Source organism: Heterodontus francisci, chromosome 9, assembly GCF_036365525.1.
Source record: "Heterodontus francisci isolate sHetFra1 chromosome 9, sHetFra1.hap1, whole genome shotgun sequence".
Classification (NCBI taxonomy): Eukaryota; Metazoa; Chordata; class Chondrichthyes; order Heterodontiformes; family Heterodontidae; genus Heterodontus; species Heterodontus francisci.
Window position 1 is genome coordinate 7,278,636 of NC_090379.1, and position 16,595 is coordinate 7,295,230.

The following is a 16,595-nucleotide window of genomic DNA, read 5'->3' on the forward strand; positions in this document are numbered from 1 at the left end:
ACGACACGCAGCTCCCGGTGGAGTCCGTTAGCCGCGCCTCTCTGAGGGAGTTGCCTGTCTTTTACCGGGATCTTTTCCGAGTCTGGAACATGGTCGCCTCCAGTCAGGGCGCTCCCCTGCCAGCGGAGGAGAGCGCCTCGGCTGTCCGGGCGGCCAACTCCGGGGACGGTCCGGCGGGCGGAGGAGTAGCCGAAACCCCCGGAACGTCCCTCACTGCGGGTGGCGAGGGGGCTCGGGAGTGCGGAGCGATCCCGGCCGAGCTGACCCCCGCTCGGCCTGAACTGCTCATCGGACCCAGGCCCCGAAACCCTCCTCGGGAGCCGGTCCCGCACAACCCGAGCCGCCTCTCGGAAATGCCCTCCGTGCCATTCCAATCGGCGCGGAGGGGTTTCCTGTACGGGCTGCTCCTGCACACTCTCCACTTCCTCGCCCTCGTCAGCCGGCCAGACACGCCCTGGCGGTCCGCGTTGCCATCTGGCGGCGAGGGGAAACCCCGATGGAGGTCTCTCTACGCGGGAGTCTTCCCCCTTTACATCGGGGACCTGGGGTGGAGGGTGCTGCACAGAGCAGTCCCGTGCAATAGGCTTTTAAGTAGGTTCACGGACTCCCAGGCCACCTGTACTTTCTGCGGCCTGGACGAGTCCGTGTTCCACATTTATACGGAGTGTGCGAGGTTGCAGCCCCTATTTGAGTATCTGAAGGGGCTGCTCCTCAAATTCTGGCTGCACTTCAGTCCCACGCTCCTGATCTTTGGGCACCCGGTGCGGAGGGGCTTGGGCCGGGAGGAGGATCTCCTCGTCGGTCTGCTCCTGGGCCTGGCCAAGGTGGCAATTCACAGGTCCAGGTTGCAGGCCGTCGGGGGGTCCGTCCTCCCCGATTGCCTGCCCCTCTTCCGCGGTTACGTTCGCGCCCGGGTGTCCCTGGAAAAGGAGCATGCGGTGTCCGCCGGTACGCTTGAGGCCTTCCGCGACCGGTGGGCACCGCAGGGACTGGAGTGCATCGTCGACGCCGAGAATGGCATTTTAATTTGAGTTTTTTGTTTATTTATCTGGTTTTAATAAAGTTATTTTAAAAATATAAGTGTGTATATAAAGGGGGCCTGAGGACTAAAGGCCCCCTCGACATATAAAAAAAAAATGGGGTTAGATACACACTCCATATATACATGAAACATGGACTCGTCCAGGCTGCAGAAAGTACAGGCAGCCTGGGAGTCTGTGAACCTACTTAAAAGTCTATTGCACGGGACTGCCCTGTGTAACACCCTCCACCCCAGGTCCCCGATGTAAAGGGGGAAGACTCCCGCGTAGAAAGACCTCCATCGGGGTTTTCCCTCGCCGCCAGATGGCAACACGGACCGCCAGGGCATGTCCGGCCGGCTGACGAGGGCGAGGAAGTGGAGAGTGTGCAGGAGCAGCCGGTACAGGAAACCCCTCTGCGCCGATTGGAATGGCACGGAGGGCATTTCCGAGCAGTGGCTCGGGTTGTGCGGGACCGGCTCCCGAGGAGGGGTTCAGGGCCTGGGTCCGATGAGCAGTTCCGGCCGAGCAGGGGTCCTGTACTTTCTGCGGCCTGGACGAGTCCGTGTTCCATGTATATATGAAGTGTGCGAGGTTGCAGTCCCTGTTCGAGTATTTGAAGGGGCTGCTCCTCAAGTTCTGGCTGCACTTCAGTCCCACGCTCCTGATCTTTGGGCACCCAGTGCAGAGGGGCATGGGCCGGGAGGAGGATCTTCTGTCCCCATCAAACACTCCCAGGACAGGTCCAACACAGGGGTTAGATAAATTTTAAAAAAACAGGGTTAAATATGTTGAGAGGCCTGGGGAATAAAGGCCACCTTATATAAAAAAAAGTGACAGATTAAAAAAAACAGGTTTGGCTGCTGCCTAATTGGAGGTGCTGAGTGTATCAACGAGGTGCAGCTGACTGTTGCTGTGTGATGGATGCTGCAGGCTGTGTGACTTGCAAAAAAAAAGAAAAAAAACAGGTTAGATACAGAGTAAAGCTCCCTCTACACTGACCCATCCAAACACTCCCAGAGCAACTACAGCACGGGATTAGATACAGAGTAAAGCTCCCTCTACACTGACCCATCAAACACTCCCAGGGCAACTACAGCACGGGATTGGCTGGGCAGTTTGTGGAGGACTTCCTGTGTGCAATCAGTTGAAGCAGCTGCACCTGTACAGGCTGGTGAGAGTAGCGACTGGTGAGGAGAGAGGAGAGAGGAGAGAACTGAGAATTATAACACAAGTGTGGAACTGATTCTATCCATTGGAGTAAAGGACCTGTGAGTTATTTTGGAGAGGTGTGTGTTGGAGCACTGGTGAACTGTTTTGCTTGGACTGTTGGGGGAGGGAGGAGATGCCGGAAGATCCAGGGGTGGGGCTGAAAGATTCTAATAGGGGGGGCCCTGTATTTGCTTTTGTGTTTTCCTCCATCTTGCACAAAGGGTGCTCCCTCCCCACACCAACGACATGGCTCGGGACAGCTGGAGCCGCCTGGGTTTGCGGACGACACAAAGGTTGGTGGAGTTGCGGTTAGTGATGAGGATTGTCAGAGGATACAGCAGGATATAGATCGGTTGGAGACTTGGGCAGAGAAATGGCAGATGGAGTTTAATCCGGACAAATGTGAGGTAATGCATTTTGGAAGATTTAATGCAGGTGGGAAGTATACAGTAAATGGCAGAACCCTTAGGAGTATTGACAGGCAAAGAGATCTGGGCGTACAGGTCCACAGGTCACTGAAAGTGGCAACGCCGGTGGATAAGGTAGTCAAGAAGGCAAAAGGCATGCTTGCCTTCATCGGTCGGGGCATAGAGTATAAAAATTGGCAAGTCATGCTGCAGCTGTACAGAATCTTAGTTAGGCCACACTTAGAATATTGTGTGCAATTCTGGTCGCCACACTATCAGAAGGACGTGGAGGCTTTGGAGAGGGTACAGAAGAGGTTTACCAGGATGTTGCCTGATCTGGAGGGCATTAGCTATGAGGAGAGGTTGGATAAACTCGGATTGTTTTCACTAGAACAACGGAGGTGGAGGGGTGACATGATAGAGGTTTATAAAGTTATGAGCGGCATGGACAGAGTGGATAGTCAGAAGCTTTTTCCCAGGGTGTGAGAGTCAGTTACTAGGGGACATAGGTTTAAGGTGAGAGGGGCAAAGTTTAGAGGGGATGTGCGAGGCAAGTTCTTTACACAGAGGGTGGTGAGTGCCTGGAACTTGCTGCCGGGGGAGGTGGTGGAAGCAGGTACGATAGTGACGTTTAAGAGGCATCTTGACAAATACATGAATAGGATGGGAATAGAGGGATACGGTCCCCGGAAGTGCAGAAGGTTTTAGTTTAGACAGGCATCAAGATCGGCGCAGGCTTGGAGGGCCGAATGGCCTGTTCCTGTGCTGTACTGTTCTTTGTTCTTTGGGTGAAGAAACTCTTTGTAATAAGCAGTAAGTGGAAAGAACTGGGCGGCTCCAGCCGACCCAGGCGAAGAACCCTCCCCTGAACAGAAGACTGACAGAGTCAGCATGGATTTACGAAAGGGATATCATGCTTGACAAATCTACTAGAATTCTTCGAGGATGTAACTAGTAGAATTGATGAGGGGGAGCCAGTGGATGTGGTTTATTTGGACTTTCAGAAGGCTTTTGACAAAGTCCCACATAAGGGATTAGCGTGTAAAATTAAAGCCAGGTGCACTTCCGCTCCCTCCTCACAGTGAGGTGTTGGTGACGGTTTTTCTTAAGTACCTTTGACATGAAGATAACCATAGCCAGCCTCAACATCAAACGGCAGGAGGGGGTCTCCCCGCAGATTTTACAATCTCTCAGTCCTCAGGGAAGGGAGATATGCGGTGAGCTTTCTGCAGGAAACCCATACCGTTCCGGGAGACGAAGCCACCTGGCTCCTGGAGTGGCAGGGTGGGGTCTACATGAGTCACCTCACCCCTATTTCTAGTGGGGTGGCTATCTTGTTGCCCCGACTTTTCAGTCGGAGATCTTGGGGGTCAAGGAGCTTGTGCTGGGCCGCTTGCTCCAACTCGCCATTCACCTGGGTAGCGTGCCGCTCCACTTTGTGAACGCATACGCGCCCAGGCCCGGCACAATGCAGGCATGTGTCTTTAAAGAAGTGTCTGCTCTCTTGAGCTCTATAGATTGCAACAAGTGCATCACCCTCTAGGGGCATTTTAACTGTACCCTCGAGGTGAGGGATCGCTCCGGTCCCCAGCACGGTCAAGTGTCGGTCGAGAAGTTGAGGGAACTGATCAGTTCCCTCGCCTTGGTGGATGTCTGGCCGAATCTCCATCCCGACTCCAGCGCCTGCACCTGGAGGTCTGGAGGAGGAGGGTCCTCTACATTTCGCAGGCCTACATCTCCTGCGTCTCTGCGGCCTCCATGCGGCTGGTGCCATGCTCGGACCATCGCCTGGTGTGGGTGGAGTTCAGTCTGCTCCGCACGCGGGCAGTGTCTACATACTGGCACTTGAACAACCGGCTGCTGGAGGATGAGCGATTCCAGGATTCGTTCCATTGATTCTGGGCCGACTGGAGAAGGAAGCTGGGGCTTCTGTCAGGAGTACACGAAGAGGTCGACCAAGAGGCGGGAAGCCGAGATTGGATGCCTACAAAGGGAAGTGATCGACTTGGAGTCCCGTCTCAGTCAGGCTGTCACGGACCCGGCCCTGTGGCAGGCTAATAATAGAAGAAGGGCGCCCCGAGGGACCTACAGCTCATAGGGTCCCGAGGTGCGTACATGAGGTTGCGGATCCAGATCCTGGAAGATTTGGACCACGCCTCACCCGTCTTCTACTAACTGTCACGGATCCAGAGGGAATGGGCCTCCTGCTCCGTACCTATTACAGTGCGTTGTTCTCTCCGGATCCATCCAGGGAGGATGCGCGCAGAGTTTTGTGGGAAGACCTGCCGCAGGTCAGCCAGGAGGGAGCTGAAGGATTAGAGGCTTCACTCACGTTGGCAGAGCTGACCGACGCCCTCCACCAGCTCTTGAGGGGCAAATTCCCGGGGCTGGACGGGCTGACCATGGAGTTCCTGAGGGCATTCTGAGATGTCCTGGGGAGGGCGATTACGCGTGGGCCCTAGGGGAAAGCCTGGCGACCGGGGAGATGCCCCTCTCATGGGGGGTCATCACATGGTCATCACACGGTCATCATCCTGCTGCCAAAGAGGGGCGATCTCCGCCTGCTTAAAAACTGGCGTCCTTTTTCCCTCCTCAGCACAGATTATAAGATCTTTGCCCGGGCTATGTCTACCCGCCTGGGCTCTGTCCTGGCCCACATGATCCACCCCGACCAGTCCTACACAGTCCCGGGCCGGTCCATCCAGGACAACATCCACTTGGTCCGGGACCTGATCCATCTTTCCCAGAGGACTGGTCAGTCAGTCGCCTTTCTCTCCCTCGATCAGGAGAAGGTGTTCGACAGGGTGGATCACAAATACCTTTTCGGGACTCTGCGTGCATTCAGACTTGAGCCGCATTTTGTAGCCCGGGTCCGACTTTTATACACCGCCGCAGAGTGTCTGGTCAAAGTTAACGGGTCCTTGACGGCGCCCCTTCGCTTTGGGAGAGGAGTGCGTCAGGGATGCCCCATGTCCGGCCAATTGTATGCCATGTGCGTGGAGCCGTTCCTGTGCCTGCTTTGCAGGAGGTTGACGGGTATGGCTCTGCACGGGCCGGGCATGCAGGTTGTCCTCTTGGCTTATGCCGATGACGTGCTCCTCGCGGTCACAGATCCCGTTGACTTGCGGAGGATGCGTGGCTGCCAGCAGACTTTTTTTTGCCACGTCCTCGGCGAAAATCAATTGGGAGAAATGTTCCGGACTCCTCGTGGGTCAGTGGCGGGTGGACTCCCTGCCGGAGGAGCTGCACCTCCTCTAGCTGGGAGTCCAACTTAGTGGTGTGCAAAGGAAACCCGATACGAGCCTGAATTCCAGACCTGGATGTCTGACCTCCCTCGACCTGAACGCGACACAGGTCATTGGAACCCATCGGGGTTGAGTCGGGTGGCAGGCCTTTACATCAGTACATGGGTTAAGGCCTGCTACCTAACCCGACCCCGATGGGACCCGATGGGTTCGGATCAGGTCGGGTCGAGCTTCCGGGTCCAGTATTCAGACCTGGGTCGGGTTACCTTTGCACATCTCCAGTCCACCTTAGCCCCGCTGAGGAAGCCTGGCCGGCAAACTGGCAGGAGTTGGAGGTGAAAGTCACCACTCGGCTGGGGCGCTGGACAGGACTGCTCCGAGTGCTTTCCTACAGGGGCCGAGCACTGATCATAAACCAACTGGTGGCCTCCATGCTGTGGTACCGGTTGGTCACTTTGGCCCCACCCCCTGCATTTGCCACCAAGATCCAGAAGAAACTCGTCGATTTCTTCTGGGGCAAGAGGAAACACTGGGTCTCTGCTGCGGTCCTGAGTCTCCCGATCGAGGAGGGCGGCCAGTCGCTGGTGTGCGTCCGCACCCAGGCTGCGACTCTCCACCTTTGGACCCTGCAGAGATACCTGTATGTCGAGCGTCCTCCCAGATGGTGTGCGCTGGTGACGTATTTTTCCTGCTAGGCGCACTGACTTCAAGAGGACTCGCAGCTCCCAGCGGAGACCGTTAGCTGCACCTCTCCTGAGGGAGTTGCCTGTCTTTTACTGGGATCTATTCAGAGTCTGGAACATGGTCGCCTCCAGTCAGGGCACTCCCCCGCCGGTGGAGGAGGAGCATCTTGGCTGTCCGGGTGGTTGGCTCTGGGAATGGACCAACAGGTGGAGGAGTAGCTGAAGCCCCCCGGGTCGCCCCTCACTGCAGGTGACAAGGGGGTTTGGGAGTGCAGAGTACTGACCCCCGCTCGCTGGAACTGCGCTTCAGACCCAGGCCCTGAAACCCTCCTCGGGAGCTTGTCCTGCACAACCCGAGCCGCCTTTCGGAAATGCCCTCCCTGCCATTCCACACGGCGCAGAGGGGTTTCCTGTACAGGTTGCTCCTGCACAGTCTCCACTTTCTTGCCCTCGTCTGCCACCCGGACACGCCCTGGCGGTCTGTGTTGCCATCTGGTGGTGAAAAGAAACCCCGGTGGGAGGTCTCTCTACGTGGGAGTCCTCCCCCTTTACATCGGGTACCTGGGGTGGAGTGTGTTGCACAAGGCAGTCCCTTGCAATAGACTTTTAAGGCATTTCACAAACTCCCAGTCCACCTGTAATTTCTGCGGCCTGGACGAGTCCGTGTTCCATGAGTGTGTGAGGTTGCAGCCCCTGTTCGAGTATTTGAAGGGGCTCAAGTTTTGGTTGCGCTTCAGCCCCACGCTCTTGATCTTTAGGTACCCGGAGCGGAGGGGCTTGGGCCGGGAGGAGGATTTCCTCGTCAGTCTGCTCGTGGGCCTGGCCAAAGTGGCAATTCACAGGTCCAGGCTGCAGGCCGTTGGGGGGTCCGTCCTCCCCGATTGCCTGCCCCTCTTCCACGGTTATGTTTGTGCCCGGGTGTCCCTGGAGAAGGAGCATGCGGTGTCCACCAGTACGCTTGAGGCCTTCCGCGACCGGTGGGCATCGCAGGGACTGGAGTGCATCATCGATGCAGACAATGCTGTTTTAATTTGAGTTTTTGTTTGATTTATCTGTTGAGGAATAAAAAACCCCTCAACGAAAATATATAAAAGTGACCTGGGGTATAAAGTCCACCTTAAAAAAAAACGGGGTTAGATACAGAGTAAAGCTCGCTCTACATTTACTAATGTGACCCAGTTCCAATCTCAGGACGTGTCTGTCATTGATATATTTTCCAGTTTTGCCCTATTTTCAGAGTGACACTGACAATTTAGGATCAATTTTCTGCTGTTCCCATTCCCACTACAGTCGTCATTGAGACTGTCTAGACATGTTTAACAGAGTCTGATATAGCCTGCAGAAACCAGGGACTTTCAACTCATCAGTCTCTGCTGCAATTGTACCCAAATCCCAGAGACGGTTCATTCATTCTGATAGTAATATTTATTTATTCATTTCGATCTCATTATGCAGGGATAGTGTCTTCACATCATATAATGGAACTTAGAATTGAATTATTAAAAAATACAAGAGGCCGTTTATTTATTAAAGACCTGGTTCCAATATATCTAAGTTAATCTTGTGTATAATGGGTTCCTGCCCTTGGGCACCCAACAGTCATGTCACAGTTACTGCAGGCAAATCATATACCAATAAGGTCTGCCCAGAATGGCTTCAAGTAATTTAATTCACCAGCCGTTTTGTAATAAAGGACTTTTCAGGCCCGTTAGCTACAGACGTTTAAAATGTAATCGATCTTGAATTGCCTTCAGACAGTCTGAGGATGAATCTCTGCAGAGCTACACACAGGAACAGGAAAATTAGTAGGAATAGAATAAGGTTTATTCGGTAAAATAAACCCAATCGTGACCGTTTCTCCAGTGGCCAATGTGAGTAAAGTCAGTCCCTGGTGAAGAATGCAGCCATCCTCACTCAGTCATCAGTGTCAGAGAAGAGCGAGATTAGCTTGAACACCTGATTACTGGTCAATAACTGTCGCTGGGAAATGCATGTGTGCAACATTGGTGGCATCATTGGTGCAACAAGTCAGGAATGTGATGGAATACTCTCCACCTGCCTGGATGGCTGCAGCTCCAACAACACTGGAAGCTCGACACCATCCAGGACAAAGCAGCCCGCTTGATTGGCACCCCATCTACAAACATTCACTCCCTCCACCACGGATGCACAGTGGCAGCAGTGTGTACCATCTACAAGATGCACTGCAACAATGCACCAAGGCTCCTTAGACAGCACCTTCCAAACACACAACCTCTATCACCTAGACGGACAAGGGCAGCAGATGTATGGGAACACCACCACCTGCAAGCTCCCCCTCCAAGCCACACACCATTCTGAGTTGGAACTATATCGGCCGTTCCTTCACTGTCGCTGGGTTAAAATCCTGGAACTCCTTCCTAACAGCACTGTCGGTGTTCCTACACACCAAGGACTGCACTGGTTCAAGAAGGCAGCTCAGCGCCATCTTCTCAAGAGCAGTTAGTAATGGGCATTAAATGCTGGCTTAGTCTGCGACGCCCACATCCCCATGAAAGAATTTTTAAAAATCAAACATGCATTGGAATGTTCAGTTACCATGTGTGGTCCTATTAGCTAGATCTTCCCTCCTGCTCCCTCACAGGCAATGCTTAACTCCCAGGCAGTAAGGACAAAAATCTACCCCAGCATTTTGCAGCAAGGAGGGAGCAAATAGGGAAGATAGCACGTTCAAAAAAAAGTTTTAGTTGCTGAATATTCAACCTGTAGCAGTCTTTATAGTTTCTACATTAGTAAACTACACACTTTGGTTGGATTTGGATGTCTTTACTGTCTTGGGTGTGAAACAGTCACATGGGCTCAGGCACTAACTGCGTGCTAACAGCAGTGAATGTGAAGAGACACTGGCTGGAGCACAGCTCACCTCCTCCACTGGCCCTGGGGTGGGATCTCAGACTGCTCTTATCAATTTCCCTTTGGCCAAGTAGGTAATGAGTTGATATGTTGCCCAATCTCTTCCTCCTCCTGCATCCACATAGTGCAAAGAGGCCTGGCTTCAGAACAGTCACTGACTCAAAGTTGCCAGGACCACGGGACACCTCAACACCCTCGGTCTGGGCAGTTTCTGTAATCTGAACATGAATTGGTTCGGCAGCACATAACTTTTCTATTACAAATTTAGAAATGTAAATTTTATGGAAGTCAATCAAATGTTAAAGCTTAATCAATTTTTAAATAACTCCAGGAAACAATTACAGGAAATTGAATAATGCCACTGGTGTTCCATGAACATCTTTATTCTCACACTGATCATCAACTAAATATAAACATAACACTCCAATGGACCAAACCCCTTCTCATTCACTCCCAATGAACACAATCCCAATGATCAAACCCCTTCCCATTCACTCCCAATGTACACAATCCCAATGGATTGAACTGCTTCCCATTCACTCCCAATGTACACAATCCCAATGGATCAAACTCCTTTCCATTCACTCCCAATGAACACAATCCCAATGATCAAACCCCTTCCCATTCATTCCCAATGAACACAAACCCAATGATCAAACTCCTTCCCATTCACTCCCAATGAACGCAATCCCAATGATCAAACCCCTTTCCATTCACTCCCAATGAACACAATCCCAATGATCAAACTCCTTCCCATTCACTCCCAATGAACACAATCCCAATGGATCAAACTCCTTCCCATTCACTCCCAATGAACGCAATCCCAATGATCAAACCCCTTCCCATTCATTCCCAATGAACACAATCCCAATGATCAAACCCCTTCCCATTCACTCCCAATGAACAAAAGCCCAATGGATTGAACCGCTTCCCATTGGCTCCCATTGTACAGAATCTCAATTCCCAAATCCATTCCATTCACTCTCAATGCATAGAATTCTGATGGAATAAATTATTTTTATGTCTTTCTCCCAATGCTAACACCTACACATAGCCACACACACATTTATATACTGTTTTATATATAAAATTTATGGCAGTAAGTGTGATGGGAATTCAGAGTGTGGCACCAAACCGTCCTCAGTTTAGGCCAATATTGTGATTGATTTAAATTGTTGGAAAATTAGACACAATGTTTACCCAAATTTCTGATTTGCAATCAATGTTATTACCACGGTAATATTAATCCTTCTATTAACTCCTAACTTCATCAGGAAAGCAAGAAAACAGGCTACGCTCTCATGGATCCAAGGGTTTGGAGAATGGATCAGTGTCCCCTCTGGTGATGGAATGATTAAAAGGCAAATCATCGGGCTGCTGCCTTCATTTCCAGTAAAAGTACAAATTGCTTGGTCTAAAGCCCTGAAGCTGTGAAGTGCTCCAAAAGATAATTACAACATCTTGACCTTGACAAAGCCCAATACCTCGATACAAGTTCCTAAACTCAGAGAAAGAGAGATTGCTGTAGTCTCTGCACAATGAGACGCGATAGGTGACAGAAACCATTCTGAGTACCTGCTGGGCTGGCTATGGTGAGGTTAGAAACTCTCGTAACCACAGGACCAACTAGGAAACTAGCAGAAGCTGACAAAGCACTTCAAACAAGTTGGCACAGCCGGCAGAACACGACAATCTGGACATGTGCAAACAAATGTTGCAAACATTGCTTAATTTTAAGCTATTTTCTATTTCACAATTCATAGATTTCCCAAAAAAGAGAGTGACTTTTGAATTATCAACAGAACAACAGGACAGAAAAAAATTAATCTCTCCAGTCACCCTCCCTACATTCAACACCCACTACACCCACTCACTAAACAACATAAAAACCTTCCAGACGCAATTCGCACACATACTGTACCCATCCAACAACCTACACTCACACACACACTGTACCCCATCCAACTCCTCACCCTCACACACACTGTACCCCATCCAACAACCTACACTCACACACCCTCACACACATTGTACCCCATCCAACTCCCCACCCTCTCACACACACTGTACCCCATCCAACTCCTCACCCTCACACACACTGTACCCCATCCAACAACCTACACTCACACACAAACACTGTCCCCATCCAACAACCTACACTCACACACCCTCACACACACTGTACCCCATCCAACTCCTCACCCTCTCACACACTGTACCCCATCCAACAACCTACACTCACACACACACACACTGTACCCCATCCAACAACCTACACTCACACACACACACACACACACACTGTACCCCATCCAACTCCCCACCCTCTCACACACACTGTACCCCATCCAACTCCTCACCCTCACACACACTGTACCCCATCCAACTCCTCACCCTCACACACACTGTACCCCATCCAACAACCTACACTCACACACACACACACTGTACCCCATCCAACTCCCCACCCTCTCACACACACTGTACCCCATCCAACTCCTCACCCTCACACACACTGTACCCCATCCAACTCCTCACCCTCACACACACTGTACCCCATCCAACAACCTACACTCACACACAAACACTGTCCCCATCCAACAACCTACACTCACACACCCTCACACACACTGTACCCCATCCAACAACCTACACTCACACACCCTCACACACACTATACCCCATCCAACCCCTCACCCTCACACACACTGTACCCCATCCAACCCCTCACCCTCACACACTGTACCCCATCCAACAAACTACACTCACACACCCTCACACACACTGTACCCCATCCAACTCCCCACCCTCTCACACACACTGTACCCCATCCAACTCCCCACCCTCTCTCACACACACTGTACCCCATCCAACTCCTCACCCTCACACACACTGTACCCCATCCAACTCCTCACCCTCACACACACACACTGTACCCCATCCAACAACCGACACTCACACACACACACACACACACACACACACACACACACACACACACACACACACACACACACACACACTGTACCCCATCCAACAACCTACACTCACACACAAACACTGTCCCCATCCAACAACCTACACTCACACACCCTCACACACACTGTACCCCATCCAACAACCTACACTCACACACCCTCACACACACTGTACCCCATCCAACTCCCCACCGTCTCACACACACACTGTACCCCATCCACATCCCCACCCTCTCTCACACACACTGTACCCCATCCAACCCCTCACCCTCACACACTGTACCCCATCCAACAAACTACACTCACACACCCTCACACACACTGTACCCCATCCAACTCCCCACCCTCTCACACACACTGTACCCCATCCAACTCCCCACCCTCTCTCACACACACTGTACCCCATCCAACTCCTCACCCTCACACACACTGTACCCCATCCAACTCCTCACCCTCACACACACTGTACCCCATCCAACTCCTCACCCTCACACACACACACTGTACCCCATCCAACAACCGACACTCACACACACACACACACACACACACACACACACACACACTGTACCCCATCCAACAACCTACACTCACACACAAACACTGTCCCCATCCAACAACCTACACTCACACACCCTCACACACACTGTACCCCATCCAACTCCCCACCGTCTCACACACACACTGTACCCCATCCACATCCCCACCCTCTCTCACACACACTGTACCCCATCCAACTCCCCACCGTCTCACACACACACTGTACCCCATCCACATCCCCACCCTTTCACACACTCACACTGTACCCCATCCAACTCCCCACCCTCTCACACACACACTGTACCCCATCCAACTCCCCACCCTCTCTCACACACACTGTACACCATCCAACTCCCCACCCTCTCACACACACTGTACCCCATCCAACTCCCCACCATCTCTCACACACACTGTACCCCATCCAACTCCCCACCGTCTCAAACACACACTGTACCCCATCCAACTCCCCACCCTCTCACACACACACTGTACCCCATCCAACTCCCCACCCTCTCACACACACACTGTACCCCATCCAACTCCCCACCCTCTCACACACACTGTACCCCATCCAACTCCCCACCGTCTCACACACACACTGTACCCCATCCAACACCCCACCCTCTCACACACACACTGTACCCCATCCAACACCCCACCCTCTCACACACACACTGTACCCCATCCAACTCCCCACCCTCTCACACACACACTGTACCCCATCCAACTCCCCACCCTCTCTCACACACACTGTACCCCATCCAACTCCCCACCCTCACACACACACTGTACCCCATCCAACTCCTCACCCTCTCACACACACTGTACCCCATCCAACTCCCTACCCTTTCACACACACACTGTACCCCATCCAACTCCCCACCGTCTCACACACACACTGTACCCCATCCAACTCCTCACCCTCTCACACACACACTGTACCCCATCCAACTCCCCACTTTCTCACACACATTGTACCCCATCCAACTCCCCACCCTCTCACACACTTTGTACCCCATCCAACCCCCCACCCTCTCACACACTTTGTACCCCATCCAACTCCCCACCGTCTCACACACACATTGTACCCCATCCACCTCCTCACCCTCTCACACACATTGTACCCCATCCAACTCCTCACCCTCTCACACACACACACTGTACCCCATCCAACTCCCCACCCTCTCACACACATTGTACCCCATCCAACTCCACACACTCTCACACACACACTGTACCCCATCCAACTCCCCACCCTCTCACACACTTTGTACCCCATCCAACTCCCCACCCTCTCACACACACACTGTACCCCATCCATCTCTCCACCCTCTCACAAGAACATTTTCACCCTCATCTATTTAACCTGCTCTCCTGTTTCATTCTCCTGTTCAAGTTGGTATTCTTTCTTTCACCCCTCAAGTTAATTTTGGCCTCCTCCTTCCTTTCTAACCTTGCTCGAAGAAGCCATTCTGTGGCTGTGAGGCAGTTAGCGTGACTACTGAACTGCGGTGGCATCGCGTCAAGTCTAACCTTGACCTTTGCACTTGCACTCGTGCGTTTCAAGGATTTTTCATCAGGTAAGTTGACTCTTCGCCTAAATCCATGCTGATTACTGGTGACTAGGTGATTGTATCTGTATATTATACATAGGAACTAAGAGCAGGAGTAGGCTGTTCGGCCCCTCAAGCCTGCTCCGCCATTCTTGGCTGATCTGTTTGTGGACTCCAACTCCACCTTCCTGCCTGCCCCCGATACCCTTTGACTTTCTTGTTTGTCAAGAATCTGTCTACCTCTGCGTTAAAAGCATTCAATGACCCTGCCTCCACCGCTCTCTGAGGAAGAGAGTTCCACAGACTCACGACCCTCAGAGAAAAAAAAAATTCTTCTCATCTCTGTCTCAAATGGAAGACCCCTGTTCCCCCTAGTTTTAGTCTCTCCCACAGGGGGAAACATCCTTTCAACATCCACCCTGTCAAGTCCCCTCAGGATCTTATATGTTTCAATTAGATCATCTCTCATTACAGACCCAACTTGTCCGACCTTTCCTCATAAGATAATCCTCTCATCCCAGGAATCAGTCGAGTGAACTTTCTCTGAACTGCTTCCAATGCAATTATATCCTTGTTTAAGTAAGGAGAACAAAACTGTCCACAATACTCTAGATGTGGTCTCACCAATGCCCTGTAAAACTGTAGCAAAACATTTCTACTATTGTATTCTATTCCACTTACAATAAACAACAACATTGCATCTGCCTTCTTAATCACTTGCTGTACCTACATACTAACTTTTGTGTTTTGTGTATGATGACACCCAGATCTCTCTTCATCTCAGAGTTCTGCAATCTCTCTCCATTTAAATTATATGTTGTTTTTCTATTTTTCTGGCCAAAGTGGACAAGTTCACACTTTCCCACATTATACTCAATCTGCCAAATCTCTGCTCACTCACTTAACCTATCTATATCCCTTTTCAGACTCCTTATATCCTCATTACAACTTACTCTCCTCCCTATCTTTGTGTTATCAGAAAATTTAGCAACCATACATTCTGTCCCTTCATCCAAGTCATTAATATAGATTGTAAATAGTTGAGGCCCTGTGGCACTCCACTAGTTAAAATTTTCCAACCTGCAAACGACCCATTTATGCCTTCTCTGCTTCCTGTTAGTTAACCAATCCACTATCCATGCTAATATGTTACCCCCTGTACCATGGGCTCTTATTTTGTTTTGTGGGCAGTGGAGACCAAGTCATTCAAGAAGAAGATAGATATATTTCTTAATGCCAAAGGGATCAAGGGATATGGGGAGAAAGCGGTGACATGGTACTGAATTAGATGATCAGCCACGAACTTTTCTGAATGGCGGAGCAGGCCTGAAGGGCTGAATGGTCTACTCCTGCTCCTATTTTCTATGTTTCTATGTAACCTTTGATGTGGCACCTCGTCAAATGCCTTCTAGAAATCCAAGTACACTACATCCACAAGTTCCCCTTTATCCATGTTATAGAGTCATAGAGTCATACAGCATAATAACAGGCCCTTCGGCCCATCGTGTCCGTGCCGGCCATCAAGCACCTAACTATTCTAATCCCATTTTCCAGCACTTGGCCATAGCCTTGTATGCTGTGGCGTTTCAAGTGCTCATCTAAATACTCCTTAAATGTTGTGAGGGTTCCTGCCTCTACCACCCTTTCAGGCAGTGTGTTCCAGATTCCAACCACCTTCTGGGTGAAAAATATCTTTCCTCAAATCCCCTCTAAAGCTCCTGCCCCTTACCTTAAATCTATGCCTCCTGGTTATTGACCCCTCTGATAAAGGAAAATGTTTCTTCCTATCTAACTTATTAATGCCCCTCATAATTTTGTATACCTCAATCAGGTTCCCCGTCAGCCTTCTCTGCCCTAAGGAAAACAACCCTAGCCTTTCCAGTCTCTCTTCATAGCTGAAATGCTCCAGCCCAGGCAAAATCCTGGTGAATTTCCTCTGCACCCTCTCCAGTGCAATCTTCAGTGTTACTTGTTACTTCCTCAAAGAACTCTAATAATTTAGTCAAACACGATTTCCCTTTCACAAAACCATGTTGACTCTGCCTGATTGCATTGAGATTTTCTAA